This window comes from Rhinopithecus bieti, unplaced genomic scaffold (genome assembly GCF_001698545.2).
Source record: "Rhinopithecus bieti isolate Rb0 unplaced genomic scaffold, ASM169854v2 scaffold_7509, whole genome shotgun sequence".
NCBI lineage: Eukaryota > Metazoa > Chordata > Mammalia > Primates > Cercopithecidae > Rhinopithecus > Rhinopithecus bieti.
The window spans coordinates 1,223,245-1,241,883 of NW_016805750.1; positions in this window are offsets into that span (position 1 = coordinate 1,223,245).

The following is an 18,639-nucleotide window of genomic DNA, read 5'->3' on the forward strand; positions in this document are numbered from 1 at the left end:
GGCCTCCGGGTAGGGGAGATGGGCAGAATTCCATGCTGCTGGCCTGGGATCCTGTCACCAGCAGGAGACAGTAACAGTAACAAAACCACACCACAAACTGAGTCCACACGCCAGTGCCTCCCACACACCAAACCGTGTCTCTGGGGATGACAGAGAGTAGGAGGAGAAACGTGTTTCTCACATCGGGAGACAGAAACAGGAGGCAGGGCACTGCTCTTTCATCTCTCTGGTGATGCATGGTCATCACAGACAGAGCCCGGGGGAGTGGGAGCAGCTTCAAGTCTCTCTAAGGTGGGAGCTCGCCTCTGGCTTTGGTCTTAGCAGGCTGTGTGACCTTGCACAGGTCACGCAACCTCTCTGGGTCCCTGGGGAAGCCCCATGCCCATTAAGCTTCCAGACAGCCCAGAGTGGGAGGCAGCAGAGTGGAGCGGAGGAGGTGGCGCCCAGCTCACGCTCTGCATGGTCACCAGGACCCCAAGCCAGATATGCCTCTCTCTGCGCCCCCCGGCCCCACCCCACAGGGGCCTCCAGCTGCATCACCGGGTGTCCAGAACACAGAACTCACAGGGGCCTCCAGAGCCTGCTGCCAGGCCTGGTGTTAACAGACTCTCCTCCCAGGACCCCCCATATTCTGCGTGATAAAATAGATGACATCAGGAATCCCACGATGGAGTGCCTAAGGGGTGCGGGGCCAGAGTACAGGTGCCCACTGGCTGAGCGCCTGCTCCCGAGGCTGACTCAGCTCTCTGGAGCTCACTTTGCTCTAGACCAGCCAGCTTGTCCACCCCGCCCTCCTCCCACTCCCCCTGGCTGAGAGATCTCCAAAAGCCTCACCCCCACCGTCGAGCCTGGCCATCTTCTGCAGGGTGGGGGCGCAGCTGGAGCCAAATAGGAGCCAGCCCTCCTCAAATGCCCTCCTGTCCCAACTAAGACAAAGGAGCCTCCAGGGAGCTGCCCAGACCCTGAGTGCATCTCACCTTTCCCATTGAGGAGGACCTGGTGTAGAAAGGGGTACTGGGTGTTGGGGGGTACACCTCGATCATTTTGGCCTTCCTCCCACCATGACCCCCCTTGCATTCGAAGAGCTCTGGATGGGATCTTTCTTAGAGGGCCACCCCATCGGAAAGTCCCCTACGTATCTAACCTCCATCCATCACGCTGTAAGGCAGCCTCTTTCCTCTCCTTCTGCTGTTAGTTAAGATGGGCTGGAGCCAAACTTGTGTCCAAATGAGAGCTGCTGTGGGCCCAGCGGTGGCTCCGTCAGTGCCCAGCGAGAGCCTTTAGTGAGAATATCAATGACAGGGATGGCAGTTGTTTGCTGAGCACTTCCTGTGGGCCAGGCGTGGCTAAGTGAAGGATCTCACTTATGATGTGATGGTCAGCCTCTCATAGGTCAGGAGGAGGCCAAGGCAGTTAAACAACTTAGCCAAGACCCAACCATGGATGAGCACAGAGCCGAGGTGCAGAGCGGCCCCTGCCCTGTGCTTGCAGGACACCTGTCACTCCTGGGAGGCCTCAGCATCAGGTGTCAGGAGGTACCGACCGAGTCCCCCCAAGAGCCCCTTGGCTCTGGTCCCCTCCCCCTTCACTTAGGCACCGGCCCCTCCAGCAGACCCCTCGGAAGCCCAGTGACATCGAGGGAGCACTGATTTACAGTGACAGATTGAGCAGCTGGAACTCTGCCCACCCATCCTCAGAACTGCCTTGCGCTCCCAGCCACCCCACAGCCAAATCGCAGAAAAAGAGGCTGCCCTCCAGCACAGCCGTCACCGGATCCCTCCATCCCATCCAGCTCTCCAGGCTTGCACCTGGACACGTGCCCACTCTGAGCCTCAGCCTCTCTGTCTGTGATGGAGGCCAGAGGACCCCTCCCACTCATAACAGGGCTGGTAGATAAGAGGCAACATTGCCTTCCTGTGGAGTTGCACAGTCTCCAGAAGCAGGTGGTGATCTAAACACCCCGATTCACAACTCAGGCCCTGTGAGGCACCAGGAAGTGGCAGGTAACAGGTGGCCCCTGGAAGACGTGAGTGCCCTGGAGAAGGAAGGCTGGGCCTGGTGCACCCTGGGCTGCCCCCTGCCCAAGCCACAGCCCCAGAGACTCTTCCTGCCCAAGCCAGAAGTGGTGGGTCCCGTCTCTGGTGAGTCTCAGCCCTGCCAAAGGCAGCGTCTCTTTCACCAGGAACTCAGCGTCCTGTATCTTCGAGCGTCTGTGTAAATAAAACAAACTTCTGTCTGTCTGCCCCCTGGCCCCGCCCTGTCACAATGCAGCCAGCGGGTCTTAGATCAGGGCTGCATCTGCGGTGCTCCCACTCAAAGCAGCCTGGGCGCTCTGTGGTGCCCACACTGCCCTCCATGAGGCCTTTGAAGGCACCTCAGGGGGAGGCAGGCCCTCTCAGAGTGGCTGAAACTCATCAGAGAGCATCACACCGTTCATTCAGAGATGCCACGCATGAACAGAGCTAGGGTAGGTTCAGCTACAAGCCCCAGATGGAAGGGCCCAGGGTCAGGGTCGGGCTGCATGAGCCACTCCCCTGGGCAGCCCTCCCAGGTGGCAGCAGCTGAGTGCGTTGCTGGTGAGGCGCATAGCTTTCCTTAGCAGCACAGGTAAGTTGGTGAGCTGAGCTGCGCTGGAGGGAATGAGGCCCGCCTTCCACGCGCTCCCCTTTCAGCCGGCAGCATGAGGCTGGGCCCCCGTGACTCCCCAGGATGCCTCCAGCTCTGGGCTTCTGCAGTGTTTCATTCCTCCCTCTTGGGGCCTACTGGAATCTGTGCATCCACTGAATGGGGGTCATTATTTTAACCAGGGCACCAAAGTGCCTCCTCAGCAGGGAGCTGTCTTTGTGCAGGACGATGGTGGATACACTGCTCTGCACTCAGAGGGAGAGGCAGGTGCTGCTGGGTGGGTGTTGCAGGGTGGCAGGTGCCGCTGGGCGGGTGCACAGGCCCCCTCCTCAGAGCCTGGCATGTTGGCCCTGCCAGAAGGATGCCAGGAAGCAAGAAGTGGGGGCACAGAAACGTGTGAATGTGGACAGGCAGAGAGGAGTGGGAGGGTGTTCAGGGCCAGCAAAGGTTGGAAGCAGAAATGTGCCGGTGAGGAGAGGCCCATGGACATGCTTCAGGGGAGGGCTGAGTGGAAAGGGCTTGGAAGCCAGGCTGGGAGGTACAGGAAGGAGAAAACAATGGGCCTGGATTGGCCTGAAGCTACAGAGACTGGGAGAGGCAGAGAAAAGGAAGCAGCAATGCGGGCAAAGAGTAATGGAAAGGGAGGCAGAAGAGAGATCCTGAGAGAAAAGACAGGAAGGGGCAACCCAGGAACAAGGAGGAGAAGAAAATGGGGGTCCAGGGCAGAGAGGACCAAGCCTGTGGGCGAGGAGGCTACTCACAGTCCTGCTGAGGAGTACCCACTCTCCTCCCTGACCACACTCGCACCTCCTGGAAACCCTCTAGGTCCCAGCCACGGCTCTTGATGTCCTCTGAGCCCAGGACCAAGATACTATGCTGCAGCCTTCCCTCTCTAGGGCTGTCGAGTCGACAGCCTTCTCTCTGTCCTGGGTAGTGGCTGGGGGTCCCTGGGAGGCAGGTCCAGCTTGGGGAGGGGGGCGGTGCCGGGAGGCTGCGGTCTGTGCAGCAGAGGTCACTAAGAGGCTCCCTGCTGTGTGACAATGGCCCCAGATCATTGGAGCACAGAGGCGCAGGCCCTCCCAGCCTGACCTTCTGGGAGACCCTAGGGCGTGCCGGAGGTCTGGACGGTCTCCCTGTCCTGGGTCCAGGACCAGGCCCGGGACTGAGAGCTCCGCACAGTGAGGCGCGGCATCGCTTGAGCTCAGCGGCCAGGGGAATGGACCTCCGCTCTCCCTCTGGGAGGAGCGGGTAAGGCCTAACAATGTGACCATCTGCTTCACCCCTTTCCACTCTCTGGCTGCTCCTCTGTAAACGATCTCCACAACATTCCAGACCGCACGCCAAATCGGAAAACTCTGGACTCACAACCACGGGCTTAAATGCCTAATTAAGCTCATTCTTTGAACCAAGCCATATTTAAATGCATCTGTCAGCCCTCCTCCAGCTCGCCGCCCAGCGGGGTGGGACAGCGCTAACGGGAGGGGGAGAGGCAGCGCAGCCTGGCAGACAGGCCCCTGAGCCATCCCCAGCCTTTCCCGGTCCCCGATCTGCCATGGCGGGGCTGTTCGAACGCCTGTTCCGAGGTTTTTCAGTCACCAGATTCATCTGTAGCCTTTGCTCCTAGGCCTGCAGTGCCCCCCACCCCAGCCCCCGACCCCATCCCTGGAAGGCCTGGCGGGCGCCTGCCTCGGCTTCAGACTCCTCTGGCGCCGCACCTGCCAAGCCTAGGCCCTGCCTTGCTGGGGAAACTCCGTGTAGCTGAGGACTGCCTCACTTTCCTCTATCCCGGACCAGAGGTGGATGCTCCCTCCCTTCCCCGCACCCTCCATTCAAGCCACTTGCGGCAGCCACTCCACACCAGAGGGTGCACGTAGCAGCCCAGTGCTCTCAAGAGGGGGCCACGGGGAGCCAGGAGACCACAGGCGTGGGTTCTGAGCCGGCCTCCGCTGCTGCCTCCCCAGTACCGGCATCAATTCCCCACCCTCTCACCTCCCTGAGCCTGCAACAGGAGGATTTGGATGAAGTGTTCCACTGTGTGTATATTAATACCACGTTTTATCTATCCGCTCACCTCTTCGTGGTCATTCTTGGTAGCAAGGAGGTTTAGAGCATGTTATGCTAAGTGAAATAAGCCAGGAACAGAAAGACAAATAGCGCATGATCTCACTCATGTGGGAGCTGAAGAAGTCGATTGCATAGAAGTAGCAAGCTGGGGGTGCTGTGGCTCACACCTGTAACCCCAGCACTTTGAGAGGTCGAGGTAGGAGGTCCCTTGAGCCCAGGAGTTCGAGACCAGCCAGGGCAACATAGCAGGACCCTGTCTCTACAAAAAGTTTTTTTTTTTTTTAATTTGCTGGTAGTGGTGGGATGCATGTCTGTAGTCACAGCTACTGGGGAGGCCAAGGCGGGAGGATCGCTGGAGCCTGGGAGTTGGAGGCTGCAATGAGCCATGATCACATCACTGCATGCCAACCTAGGTAACCAAGAAAGACCTTGCTTCTAACAACAACAAAAAAAAAGAACAGGTAAAATAGTGATGACTAGAAGCAGGGAAGGGTGGCAGGAAAGCCAGAGATGGTTTAATGGCTATAGAACTACAGCTAGACAGGAGGAATAAGCTCTAGTATTCTACAACACTGTAAGATGACTATCATTAACAACAATGTATCATATATTTTCAAATAGCTGCAAGAGTGAATTTTGAACGTTCCCAACTCAAAGAAATAATAAATGTTTGAGGTGATGGATATGGTAATTACCGTGATTTGATTATTACACATTTCTACATGTATTAAAATATCACTGTACCTAATGAATGTGTAGAATTATTATGGTCAACTAAAAATAATAATAAATGCAAAAAAAAAAAAGGATTTGAGGAATAACTTGGTTCACAGCCCTCCCTGGGGTGCACCTCTTCTGTGTACCTGACCACACATCAGAGGAAGGCACAGAGCCAGGACGGAAGCCCAGAGGTGTCCTGTCGACCCCCCGCTGCAGGCTGTCAGCCCCTCCTCATCACTTGCAGGGCCTAGACAAGGCAGCCCACCTGCCACAGGTGATGGGACCCCCAGCTACCTCTCCAGCCCCCAACCCTGGGCCCCTCTCCCCAGCACCCCTCTACTCCTGATGCAACAAGCCTTCTACAGGACCGATGGCCACACTGCTCCCACCCTGGCCCTCACACTCTCTGCCTTCTCTTCCAGAAATACTTGCCCCTTCCTCCTTGTTACCTGGCTACCCGCATCCCTTAGGCCTCCCCTAACCCTCACCTGGCACCCCCAGCCCCTGTGTGGCCCCTTCCATCCTGACACTTGTCTCTCCTGCTGGCCTGGGAGCTCCGCAACAGCAAGGACCTCAGCTGTTTCCCTGATCCTCGGGTTCCCAGCACCCGGGGCCGGGCCAGGCTTGAGCTGAGTGCTCTGCTGTTACCTGTAGGGTGAGTGGGTGGGTGGACTTTATAACCATGGCCCACCAGCCTTGACCTTTCATACAGTTCGACAGACCTCCTGCTGCCCCAGGCAGCCCTATGGCCCCAAGGGCAAGGGTACCCCTGCAGCACATCCCAGGGGCAGAGCCAGCCCCTACCACCCCCCACCACCACCACCCCTCCCGCAACACCATTTCTTTCCTGCCCTTCTCTGTTGCAAGCAGATTCGAATGTTTGAATTCTGTTTGGGGAACAATTAGCCTAACATATGGTCTAATCACGTTTTGTCTTCTGATGGAAAAATCCAGGGGAAACTTGGAAAATGATGACTGGCGAGGCTTTAACATGTTTCTCCGTTTTTTGATGGTCACAAGCAAGTCACAGATGAAAAGCCTGCTACCGTCTGGCCCAACCCTCTTATGTGACTCAGGGGGCAACTGAGGCCCAGTGAGAAGAAGGTACCAGCCCAAGGTCTCCCAGATGCAAAATCCAGAGCCCTTGGCACTTGCCTCTCCTTCTCAATAACCTTCAGAGAGTTGGACCTAATCTTTGCAGCAGGGTGGTGGTGCAGGGGGAGGCTTTTAGGACCCATATGGTAAGTTCTGTCCTTGAGATTGTGTGACTGGAAGGCTTCATACCCCTGGACCATAAGAGGATGGCAGAATGGGGAGGAGCCGCAGTTCCCTGTCTAGAGGCCCCTTTTTGGTATCCCCATCAGGCAATGGCTCGGCCGATCAGGCCCCCCCTCACTGCACAGTGACGTCCAGACCTTGTTGCCATCCATCCTGCAGCCCCTAAGGATCCAGATGGCATCTGCCAAGAAGATACAGCAAGCCTACCTGGAATCAGAACCCACTCCTGTGACTCCCGGAGACAGCCCACTCCCTGCGTCTTGCCCCGCTGTGGCCTCATCTTTCCTGGGGGTGGGAGTGAAATACCCAGCCACTTTCTGGCCCCTAGAGGCCCGAAATGCACACAGACTGGCTGAATGACATGTGCCCGGGATCACTTATGGAGCGTCTGTCCCCTCCCTCACCACAACATCAAATCCCGTGAGCAGAAGCGGGAGGAAGTTTATCTCCACCTGCCTGTGGTGGCCGGCACATCCCTGGGGCTCCATGCAGTGGGTGCCCGGCCACTCGCCTCTACAAGGACAGTGCTGTGTGCTGACAAAGCTTTTCCATTCTGCATAATGGTTTTGTTTGGGTTTTGTTGTTGTTCACAAGAACCCAGGCAAGTGTGATTATTATCATGCTGACTTTGTGAATGAGACAACTGAGACTCAGAGAGTGAAGACACACATTCATTAAGGGGCAGAGCCAGGATGTCCCCTGTGTCATAGGCTTTAGGGAGCCCAGGCACTCCTAGAGGGGAGACATGAAGGCATCTCACTGGGCTGGAGTTGAATGAGGATAATTCCCCTCCCTTTGTTCTGTAAGGAGTGGAGTCCCTGGAGCTACGCCCAGTGCCATGGTCCAGAAAGGGCAGACCTGTAGCCAAAAGATGTACCCCAAGCACCGTCACATGCCTGAGGTCCTGAGGATGCTGTGGAGGGGCCGCCCTCAGTGCACGCCTGAGCCCACACTGCAGAGCCTGGCTGTGTAGAGGCTCCCAGGAAGGATCTCCCCCGGCAAAGGCAGGGCAAGATCCCTCCTGCCCGCAGGGAGGGAGGAGCACAGGTGGGGAGAGCACAGGTGCTCTTTCCCTCCTGATGTCTCTGCTGGGGGCCTAGTGCACAGGCCTTCTGACAGGAGTGGAGACTGTTTGGGCACTCCGCAGGTCACCCGGTCCCCCGAGAAGCCCCACCACAGACAGTCACGGGCTAAGCCTCCAGCTGACAGGGCACAGCCCTGACAACAGTGAGCAGCTCGGGAACCACACTCGTTAGCTCCCATTTAGGAGAAAAGACATGCCTTGTCCTTCCTCCCTGAGCTGGGTTCCTGCAGGGCCTGGCCAGTGGTAGTTAAAGCATCTGGATGCTTTTGGACTCCCTGCTGCAGGAGAAGCTGCCTGACCAGGGCTAGCGGGTGACCATGGTGTGCTGAGCGCCCACACAAAGGGCTCGGCCCTACAGACTAACCCATTGTGGGGGCATGGGTGGGAGTCAGGAGGCTCCTGTTGCTACAAAATGACAATCCATCCATCCAATGTTCACTGCTGCCAGCTCCGTGGGCCCCCAAGAGCCACACGGCCTCTGACCTGGGGAGCACACAAGGAAGAGAAGCCAGCCCAGAGGCAGATGGCTCAGCTTGCACATGTGGCCCATGGAGGGCCAGATAGGCTTTCTAGAAGAAGAGGCATCTGACATCTGGGTCTTGAAGGATGAATAGGAGTTTGCTTCCAAGGGCGGATGCGAGAGAAATAGTCCAGACAGAAAGCACAGGCCGTGTCCAGTCACAGAACTAGAATTCTTCAAGCCCAGGTCTCTCTGCTGTCAAAGCTGGTCCTCTTAGATGCTGCATTCTGCTGCTCAATGCAGGGGGAGCCGCAAACACCAAGCCAAGACTTGGAGAAGGGCCTAGGAACGGGCTCATTCAGGTGTTGTCTTCATCCATTTGGGCTGCTATAACAAAATGCCAGAGACTAGGAGAGACTTGTAAACAACAGAAGTTTACTGCTCACACCTGGAGGCTGGGAAGTCTAACATCAAGGCCCCAGCAGATTCTGTATTGCATGAGGGCTCCCTGCTTCCTCACAGATGGCAGTCTTCTCACTCTAACCAAACAGCAAGGAATCTCTCAGGCCTCTTCAAAACCGGCATTAATCCATTAATCCCATTCATGAGGGCTCCTCCCCAATGGCCTAATCACCCCCCCATTCCCCACCTCCTAAAACCATCACCTTAAGGACCAGGATGTCAGATTTTTTTGCTTGTTTTAGAGACAGAGTCTTGTCCTGTCACCCAGACTGGAGTGCAGTGGCGCAATCACAGCTCACTGCAGCCTTAACTTCCTGGGCTCAAAGGATCCTCCTGCTTCAGTCTCTGAAGTACCTGGGATGACAGGTACGCACCACCATGCCCAGTTAATTTTTTATCTTTATTTTTGGAGAGACGGGGTCTCACTATGTTGCCCAGGCTGGTCTTGAACTCTTGGGCTCAAACAATCCCCCTGCTTTGACGTCCCAAAGTGCTGGGATTATAGACCTGAGCCACCATGCCTGGCCTTAGCATGTGAATTTTCAGGAGACCCAGAAACTCAGACTACAGCAGGTGGGTTTGTGAGGAAGCTCTGCTTATGCTCTGGGAGATCTGGGAGACATTTCTGAGGTGGAATCCACAGAATATGGTGGCCCTGAACACAGAGGAAGCCACCTCACCTTTCTGACCCTCAGCGTCTTCACTTGTAAAAATGGGTTACAGGGATGTCTGCCGCCCCTCCCTGCCCCACCTGCAGGGTGGAATGTTCAGAAACAGGAAATGATAAGAAAAGAGAAAGAGAAAAATAAAGGAAAATTAACCTAGCCATGGTACAGTCAGAAAACTACTAAGCATTCCAGGAAAAGGTTGGAGAGAGAAGGATTTCTAAAATTCTCGGAGTCTAAAATAAAACTGATTTTCTGGTCTCTAGGAGCTCTGGAGAAGCTCTGGAAGTTGCAGGACCGGTGCAGTCACCACATATTTCAGCTTTCCAGCCAGGTCATCTCTCCCCAAGTCCCAAATTGTGTGACTGTGACCACGAAGGTCTCAAGGTGAGGGGCAAACAGAAGGGCTTTCAAAGACATGAGGTGTGGGCTCAGAGGCATGCACCAACTCATACATGAATGCATACACACACTCACACACATGCACTGCCACACTCATGCACACACACGCACACACAGGCACTCTCACACACGTGCACACACGTGCACTCATGCGCACGCACACACACACACACACAGAAGCTCAGTGGTGATGCACATTTTCTGTTATCAATGGAGACAACAAAGAGACATCGTGAAATGCAGCCAGCAGATGGAAGCCCACTGAAATGTCAGCCAGAAGAAATCGCCCACGTCAGAAAAACAAAATTTCAGTTTAGCAAAATCCTTCCCTCCTCCCCCACTCCTCAGAGAAAATTTCCCATGGAGGCCCCTGGAACTTTGGCAATCCAAGAAGAGTTATTTATTCTGGACGGCCATACCACCGTGCATGTTAAGTACAAAAAGGAAAAATGCTTTCGGATTTGGAAATGGGGTTGCAGTCGCAGATGGCGCCTGAACATGCATAAATTCGGTGACTGCGTGAACAGATGGAAACTTGAAGGGAAAAAAAAAAATTAAAAAAAAAAACAAAACTAGCGTTTATCTGCCAGACCACTGCAGAACTGGAGAAGGGGAATTTGTCACTTGACTAGGAGGGTCTCAGTCTTCCAATCTGTGGGGTGGGGGTAAGAAACTGCAGTACTCAGTGGTCACTCCCAGCTGAGTTTCAGCCCTGTCTCTGCCACTGAGGAGCTGGGGGACCTGGCCCCTTACTTAACCTACTTCTTCATGTGAGCCCGGGGATAATGCAGATGACCTGGCAGGGTTGCTGTGAGAATTGCCTGAAGTCATCCACACACAATACCCATCTGTACCTAGCCAGGGCGACAGCCCCATGAGTGGAGCCTCGCTTGCCAGATAAAGCCTGGAGTAGCCCAAAGAAGAAGCTGGAGTACCCTGAAAGCTCCCCTGGTCGGTCTCACAGGAGAGGGGCTAGGGAGAGAGAGAAAGGAAATAGAGACAGACTCCTCCCAGCTTGCCCTTTCCAGAAGGTTTCTGGGCTCTGGGTAAGAGCCGCACAGGCATGTTGTTCAGGAGAAGCAGACAGTAGGCCAGGCTGCAATGGCTGCGCCGAGAAAGGGTCTGTGGGCAGGTTCAGTGGGAATGTAGGAAGAATGAAGACACTTTAGAGGGAAGGCTCTTTCTCTTTTGTTTTGAGACAGGGGCTCCCTCTGTCACCCAGGCTAGAGTGCCGGGGTGCATTCACGGCTCACTGCAGGCTCAACCTCCTGGGCTCAAGATCCTCCCACATCCATGCACCATTACACCTGGTGAATATGGGTCAGGCAATGTGTCCCCACCAAATCTCATCTTGAATTGTAATATCCAGGTATTGAGGGAGAGACCTGGTGGGAGGTGACTGGATCACGGGATGGTTCCCCCATGCTGTCCTCATGATAGAGAGTGAGTTCTCATGAGATATGCTGGTTTTATAAGGGGCTCTTACCCTTTCACTTCCTACACACGCTCTCTCGCCTGCCGCCACGTAAGACGTGCCTGCTTCCCCTTCCACCACGACTGTAAACTTCCTGAGGCCTTTCCTGCCATGAGGAACTGTGAGTCAGTTAAACCTCTTCTTATAAATTACCCAATCTCAGGCAGTGTGAAAATGGACTAATACACTTGGGTAATTTTTTTTAAATTTTTTTGTAGCGACAAGGTCTCGTTATGTTGCCTAGGCTGGTCTCGAACTCCTGGCCTCAAGCAATTCTCCCACCTCTGCCTTCCGAAGTGCTCGATCTCAGGTGTGAGCCACCATGAGAGATTCTCAGCAAGTCAGTCCTCAGATTCTGCTTCACAGTGGGGAGTCCACGTGGTACGGTGAATTGACTGCAAAAATAGCCACAGTTCTCTACCCCTCCCTGCCTCCAGGCCCCCAAAGACATTTTGCAGCTACTCCCTGAGGTGGCATCTATTCTCCAATCAGAGCCTCACAGAGGCATAGGTTCTGGATTGTTTTAGCTCCATGGGGCCCAGCAGGTTCTGTCTAACACTTCCCTGAGTAGTCATGACCCACCAAGGTAATGGGGCATGTGCCCATCAGGGTGGCCGTGGCGGGCAGCATGGTGGGTTCTGTGATGCAGAGTCAGGGATCTGAGTTCCACCTGCCCCTAGTCCTGGACAGACCCCGGATCAGCCTCCTCCAGGTTCATCTAGGCCTGAGTGCTGTAGGGGATGGTCCCAGGGGAGAGAGTTCCAGCAAGAAAGAAGGAGTCTGGCCGGGCACAGTGGCTCACACCTATAATTCCGGCACTTTGGGAGGCCAAAGCAGGTTGATCACTTGAGGACAGGAGTTCGAGACCAGCCTGGCCAACATGGTGAAACCCAGTCTCTACAAAAAATAGAAAAAGTAGCCAGGTGTTGTAGCACATGCTTATAATCTCAGCTACTCAGGAGGCTGAGGCATGAGAGTCCCGAACCCAGGAGGTGGAGGTTGCTGTGAACCAAGATGGCACCACTGCACTCCAGCCTGGAGAAAAAGAAAGGAAGAAAGACAGATTTGTCTTCTCCTGCCACCCATCTTCTGCTTCTAAAACTGCCCATAACTTGTCTCATTTGAAAATACTTCCCGGAGAATCATCCTTCAATTTTTATTAATTATGAATGTAACTTTCCTCTTACTAAATTCAACTTTCGTTTTTCCGGTTTCTGTAAAGTCTCACTCCTCAGAGCCATCCAGGGTGCTCTCCCGGGTGCAGTCACCTCTGGAATGCCTTTCCCTGCTTTTCTACCCAGCAAACTCCTGCAAATCCTTCAAGACCTGCCCCTTTTCCATGAAGTCTTCTGTGATTTCCCTGAACAGAATTAATGGTACCATCTTCTGGGCTTTCTGAAACCCAGGCTGTGTATTAATATCTCCGTGGGTTCTGAGCACAGATCAGCAAACTGCAGCTCAAAGGCCAAATCCAACTCACCTTTCATTTGGTAAATAAAGTTTAATTGCAACAGAGCCAAGCCTATTCATTTACTTATTGACTATGGCTACCATCAGCCTACAATACTGACAGAGACAATATGGCCCACAAAACCAAAAATATGTGCTATCTAGTCCTTTATGAAAGTACTTTATGTGCACTGAGCCCTGCCCTAGACTGTGCTCCCCTCTAGGGCTAGGACAAGGAAAAGGGTCGCTTGCCCTCTGGAAGAAAGCTTGCTGAATTAATGATTGGACGAATGAGTGAGTGATAGAGATGGTACAGATGCCACAAATAAAGTCCATGTTTTCAATTCAATGCACAATTCCCTGGGCCAGTGTTTCCAGAGGGCCCCACAGAACTCTGTATGTGTCAGGGTTTCAGTGTATACAGTCGGCCCTCCATACCCATGCATTCTGCATCTGCAGATTCAAAAATATCAGAAATCTTTGGGAAAAATCAATAAAAGCAATACAAAATTAAAATAATACAATTTTTAAAAATACCACATAATACTTTCAATGTAGCATTTGCATCGTATTAGGTATCATAAGTAATCTAGAGATGATTTTAAGCACTTGACAAGATGTGTGTAGGCTATGTGCAAATGCAAGCCATTTTATATCACGGACTTGAACATCCTTGGAATTGGGGAACCAAGGCAGGTCCTGGAACCTATGCCCCATGGATGCCTAGGGATGACCAAAATAAGGTGTTACAGGCTTCAAGGCGTGTGGGCAACCTGATATGCTGGACAGCACTCTGCACCACATCTCAGCTCATCCGTTTTCTCCAGCAGTTGCAGGAGCAACCAGAAGGAAGTGCTGGCAGTGCCTCTGTGGCCATCCACATGGCTTTCTCTGCCTCTGCCTCTGGGTTGCCCTGGATATCCAGGAAGCCACTCAGCGATCTGGTGCATACCCACCCTGGGAAGTGCAGGAGAGTTAAAACTCACAGCGACTCAGGTGGGCAATTCTAATGCATGTTCTACACGCTGCCCCAGAGGGTCTCCAGTCGCCCACCATGGTCTCCCTCCTCCCCTCTTCACCTTTCCTGAGGGTGCACTCCTGTTCCGGGGACCATATCCCCCAAATCAGTCATCTACATATATGCCATTGTCTCAGGCTCTGCTTTGGCTTGGGGTATGGGATATCAGTCTCCAGCACCTCCTGGTCTAACCCTTACGGCGGGACCTGTCAGCATCTTCTGTCTCTTTAATACTCTGTCAATCTCCAGCGAGGACATCTGGTAAATCTGTTTCCTGAGGCTGCAGCAACAAAGTGCCACACGCCAGGTGGCTTACAACAACAGCAATTCATCCTCTCGCAGATCTGGAGCCCAGAAGTCCAAGATCAAGGCGTCCACAGGTCCAAGCTCCCTCTGAAAGCTCTAAGGGAGGGAGGCCCTCTCCTTCGACACTTGTCAATCTCCCTCTCCTTCCTCTTCTGACACCACTAATTGGATTTGTGCCCCTCCCAATCCAGAATTATCTCATCTGCAGATCATTTATTTAAATACATTTGCAAAAACCTTATTTCCAGGAAAGATCCTATTTATAAGTACCAGGAATTGGGACTTAGAAATCCTTTTGGAGGAACACTAGTCTACATAGGACATTCAGTGAATGGCTTTTCTTACACTTTGATTGTAAAACTTTTTATCCACCAGAGTACCTCTGAGGACGGGTGCTCTTCAGGAAAATGTGGGTTCGCCAATGTTCCCCAAGAGGACGAAGGCCACCTCTGTCCTGTTCACTGCTGTAGCCCAGGACCTGGGGTGGTACCTGTCATCGACACTGTGCCAGCAAGTAGGCTGGCAGCAAGCTGCCTGGACAGGGAGAAGCTGGGAGAGAAATCCCAGCACAGGAGCAAGAGGGACACCCAGGAGGCTCATCCATGGTCCCTTGAGAGCTCCTGGGCTGCCTACCTGGAGTTCCAGAGACCAGGCTGGACCGAGAGCTGAGCCAGCCCCGGGCTGGCCTCCCCGCTTCCCCGAGGGCAGAGCCTCCTCCAGCCACAGCCTGGCTGCTGGCACCAGTGCCTTGCTGCCTCGGAGAATGCCTGGTTAGCCCTGACCGGGAATTCCACGGGGGCCTGCACCAAGCCCTCCACTCCATCAAGCCCTCCACTCCACCAAGCCCTCCACTCCATCAAGCCCTCCACTCCATCAAGCCCTTACTCCACCAAGCCCTCCACTCCACCAAGTCCTCTACTCCACCAAGCCCTCCACTCCACCAAGTCCTCCACTCCACCAAGCCCTCCACTCCATCAAGCCCTTTACTCCACCAAGCCCTCCACTCTGCCAAGCCCTCCACTCCACTTCCTGAACACTCAGAGAGGAGTCTGATGGGGACAAACCAGGTGCTCTGAGACTCCCTTGGCAGACAGGCATGAGGGATTAGAAACCTCCCCTCAGGTACACTCAGGCCTGGCCAGACACTCCTCTCGGTGGGGCCAGACTGTTCTCGAAGTGCCCTCTAGGGAGTGGGGCACTGTCCACACCTCTCCCAGCCCAAGGAGCTCCCAACCCTTGCCTTCTGGGTAGGTATCAGCATGACTTCAGCCTGTGGGAGGCCCCAGCTCTCCATTAATGCACTAGGGGGGCTTTAGGACCAGCTTCCAAAGGCCAGAAGCCAGTGCCCCGGCACTTGGCTTGTGTTTCTCTTGAAGTTCAGAATGAAGCTGTCCATGAACTTTTAAAATGGCTGCTGGGCGGTGAGCCCCCAGGCTGCAGGTGCTGGGCCTTCTAGAGCTCTGAAACCTCCAGGGGGGCCAACAACTTCAGCAAGTTGCTTCTGCAGCAGTGAGTGACTTACACCTGCACGTGGACCGGCTTCCTCCCCGGGCCCTTCCTGTGGAGGCCACTCCAGAATCTCTTCTCCTCATCTGTCCCTCTGGACCCTGGACTTCCACTGCAGCCTCCCCCGATTTCTGTGGACCCTCCAAAGAGAGGTGCCCCCACTCTACCAATACAGTGAGTTGGAGAAGGTAGTGCTGGGGAGCCCGAGACCCTCCCCAGGGAGTCCCTGCAGTGTCTCATTAGGTGTTAGTGGTGACCCCGGGGAGGGTGTCACCCTCCCCTCGCCTCCTCCAGCCGCTGACCAGCACAGAGCCCCACGTATAGGAGCTTTGAGTGGGTTTGCTGACTCATTGGAAGGCAACCAGCAGGTAGGTTTTCCAGGCTCTGCCTCAGGAGGCAGCCTGAGATGGACCTATCAGTCATCTTCGTGGGCAGAGCAGAAGGGCAGAGGAAGCAGGCATTTGTATTTGATCGGGTTTTTATTCCTGGCTCAGCCTGCAAATAGTAAACATTTCATTGTTTGTCTCACAATTACATTAAAAGGTAGATAAACCCCTTCTAGCTTACATTTGGCATTTCAGCTTCTAATCCAACAAATCGCCCTTTATCCCCTCTTTCATACGCACGTGCACACACTCTGGGCTTCTGTGGCTGGCAGGGAGCTCCCGCCTCCCATCTTCAGCAGAGCAGCCCAGCTCCAGGCTGCAGGGCCTCGTACAGCAGGTCCCCAGCTCTGGCCAGGCTCTGACTTGCAGAACTTCTCAGCACCTTCATATCCTATAGCAGCTTTTCCTAAATGCCCTGCATTGTAAAAGGCCCAGCCCATGTGAGTCGGTAAAGGAGGAGACAAATAGGATCCCAGGACTGCTAGCACCCATGGTGTCATGTCTGTCCTGTCCTGGTGAGAGCAGAGCCAGAGCTGAGCACAGCCTGGGGTCCTGTCACCGGGATCCAGGTCCTCCCCAGGGAGGGCCGGGGCTGGGGAAAGCCCAGAGCCACCATGGAGGGGAGGGGCACAGGCTGGAAGCAGAACATCTTTCTGAACCCGCTGGGACCTACAGCACTGTGTGAGCTCAGCCTGGTTCTCACCGCCTCTGGACCTTCTCTCGCATCTCTGGTGACACCAGCACAGCAAGGATCACACCTGGGGCCACATCCAGCCACTTCCCTGTCACCAGAGGCTGATTCCACAGTCGTTCAAGCACACTCCCTGTTCCCAGGAGAAGCTGCACACCGTGAGACTGCTGTAGCCTGCTGGTGGCAGCCTGCTGGCCCTGACCTGTGCCAGGCTGCCCATGCTAGCTCAGGGCTCCCTTCTCCCTGCCCTACAGCTCACAAACACAGGCTTTGATTCTCTTCCGCTAAATGCAAGGACGCTTTCTTCCCAGTGCCTCTCCCTCTGCCCTTCCTGTGTCCGGCCTTCCCCAGAATACCGGTTCAAAGCCAGGGAAATCTAGGCTCCTGTGGCCGCACACGCCAGAGGCGATGTACACCCAGCTTTGGGGGCCTGTGTGCTCCAGGAACATGCATACCCAGGGAGGCAGTCAGCATCCATCTGCCCCACACTCTTCCCTTGATCTGGGGGTAACTTCCCTCTCCAAATGAGGGGTGCCTTTTGGGACTTCCCACCATCATTCCCAAAAACCCTGTGACCTGAGCCAGACCAATTAGTCTCCTTCCCTGAAACTTTTCCCACCAGAACTAGGGAAGAGATGCCACCCATCCCTCCTGAGGGATGGAGCCAGGAGCTCTCAGAAGTAGTATGCATTAAGGAGAGAGAGAGACGGGGAGCAGGGTGGGGTGGGGAACTGATCCCTGAGATAGCCCGATGCTTCATCCCACTGTTCCTGGGCTCAGTGGCCCTGGCCTGTGCACCCGAGCTTGCTTACATTGGGTTTGGCTGCTGCTGGGGAGCCCCAGTGGCTCCTGTGACTCCCCACCCTGCAGCCACCATCCTGCTTCCACTCAGTGGCACAGCACAGGGAGGACCCTGGGGTGGCAGCTGGGTGCCACTCCACCAGGAAACCCCAGTCACAGCTTGCCCCTCTTGGGCGCAGTTTCCCATCTGTGGTATGATCCTATTGCCTTGGGTGGTCTCAGTGACCTCCCAAAGTCAAAGAGTGGCAGAGCATGGCGGCTCCTGGCTGAGGTGCTTAACCTGCCCCACTGCGTGGCCACAAGGAAGTAGCTCGACCTCTCTGAAGCTCTGTTTCCTCACCTAGGGACTTCGAATAATATCCCTCCTCCCCTCACAGAGTCAGTAGGACACAGTGAGCTGGGGGTTTTCACACACCTAGCACAGTGTCTGGCATGTGGTGAGAGCTGGCTGTGGGAAGCCATCATTAGCCCAGCATCTCAGCTCCCACCCACCTGAGCCTAAGACCCCCAGAAGTAGGCAGCACCTACTGGCTGGGTCCTCCTCCTTCCTCAGTAAAGAGCCACACCCTGAACTGGGGCTTCTGCCTCATAAGTGAAATAGCCATGATGGCCCTGATGACCCCAGCAATAGCGTATGAGTATCTCACACACACACACACACACAAAATTCACATTCTTGTGCTGGTCTCACACACAGGCTCACATACGCACACTCATACAAGTTCACACACATGCTTACAGATGCACATTCCCATACATCCACATGCATACATGTACATGTGCACACACATACACGAATGGGTACAATTCACACATCTATACATGGTCTCACCATGCTTTCATACATTGACACATGCCCATATGCTAACACAGATGGAACTCGCACACTTACAAATGCTCACACACATGTACACTCACACACACCTCCCCCGGTCTCCTCTCCACCCACACTCACACACACACTCACACACACCTCCCCTAGTCTCCTATCCTCTCACACTCATACATACACTCACACACAGCTCCCCTAGTCTCCTCTCCATCCACACTCATACATACACTCACACACAGCTCCCCTAGTCTCCTCTCCATCCACACTCATACATACACTCACACACAGCTCCCCTAGTCTCCTATCCTCTCACACTCATACATACACTCACACACAGCTCCCCTAGTCTCCTATCCTCTCACACTCATACATACACTCACACACAGCTCCCCTAGTCTCCTCTCCATCCACACTCA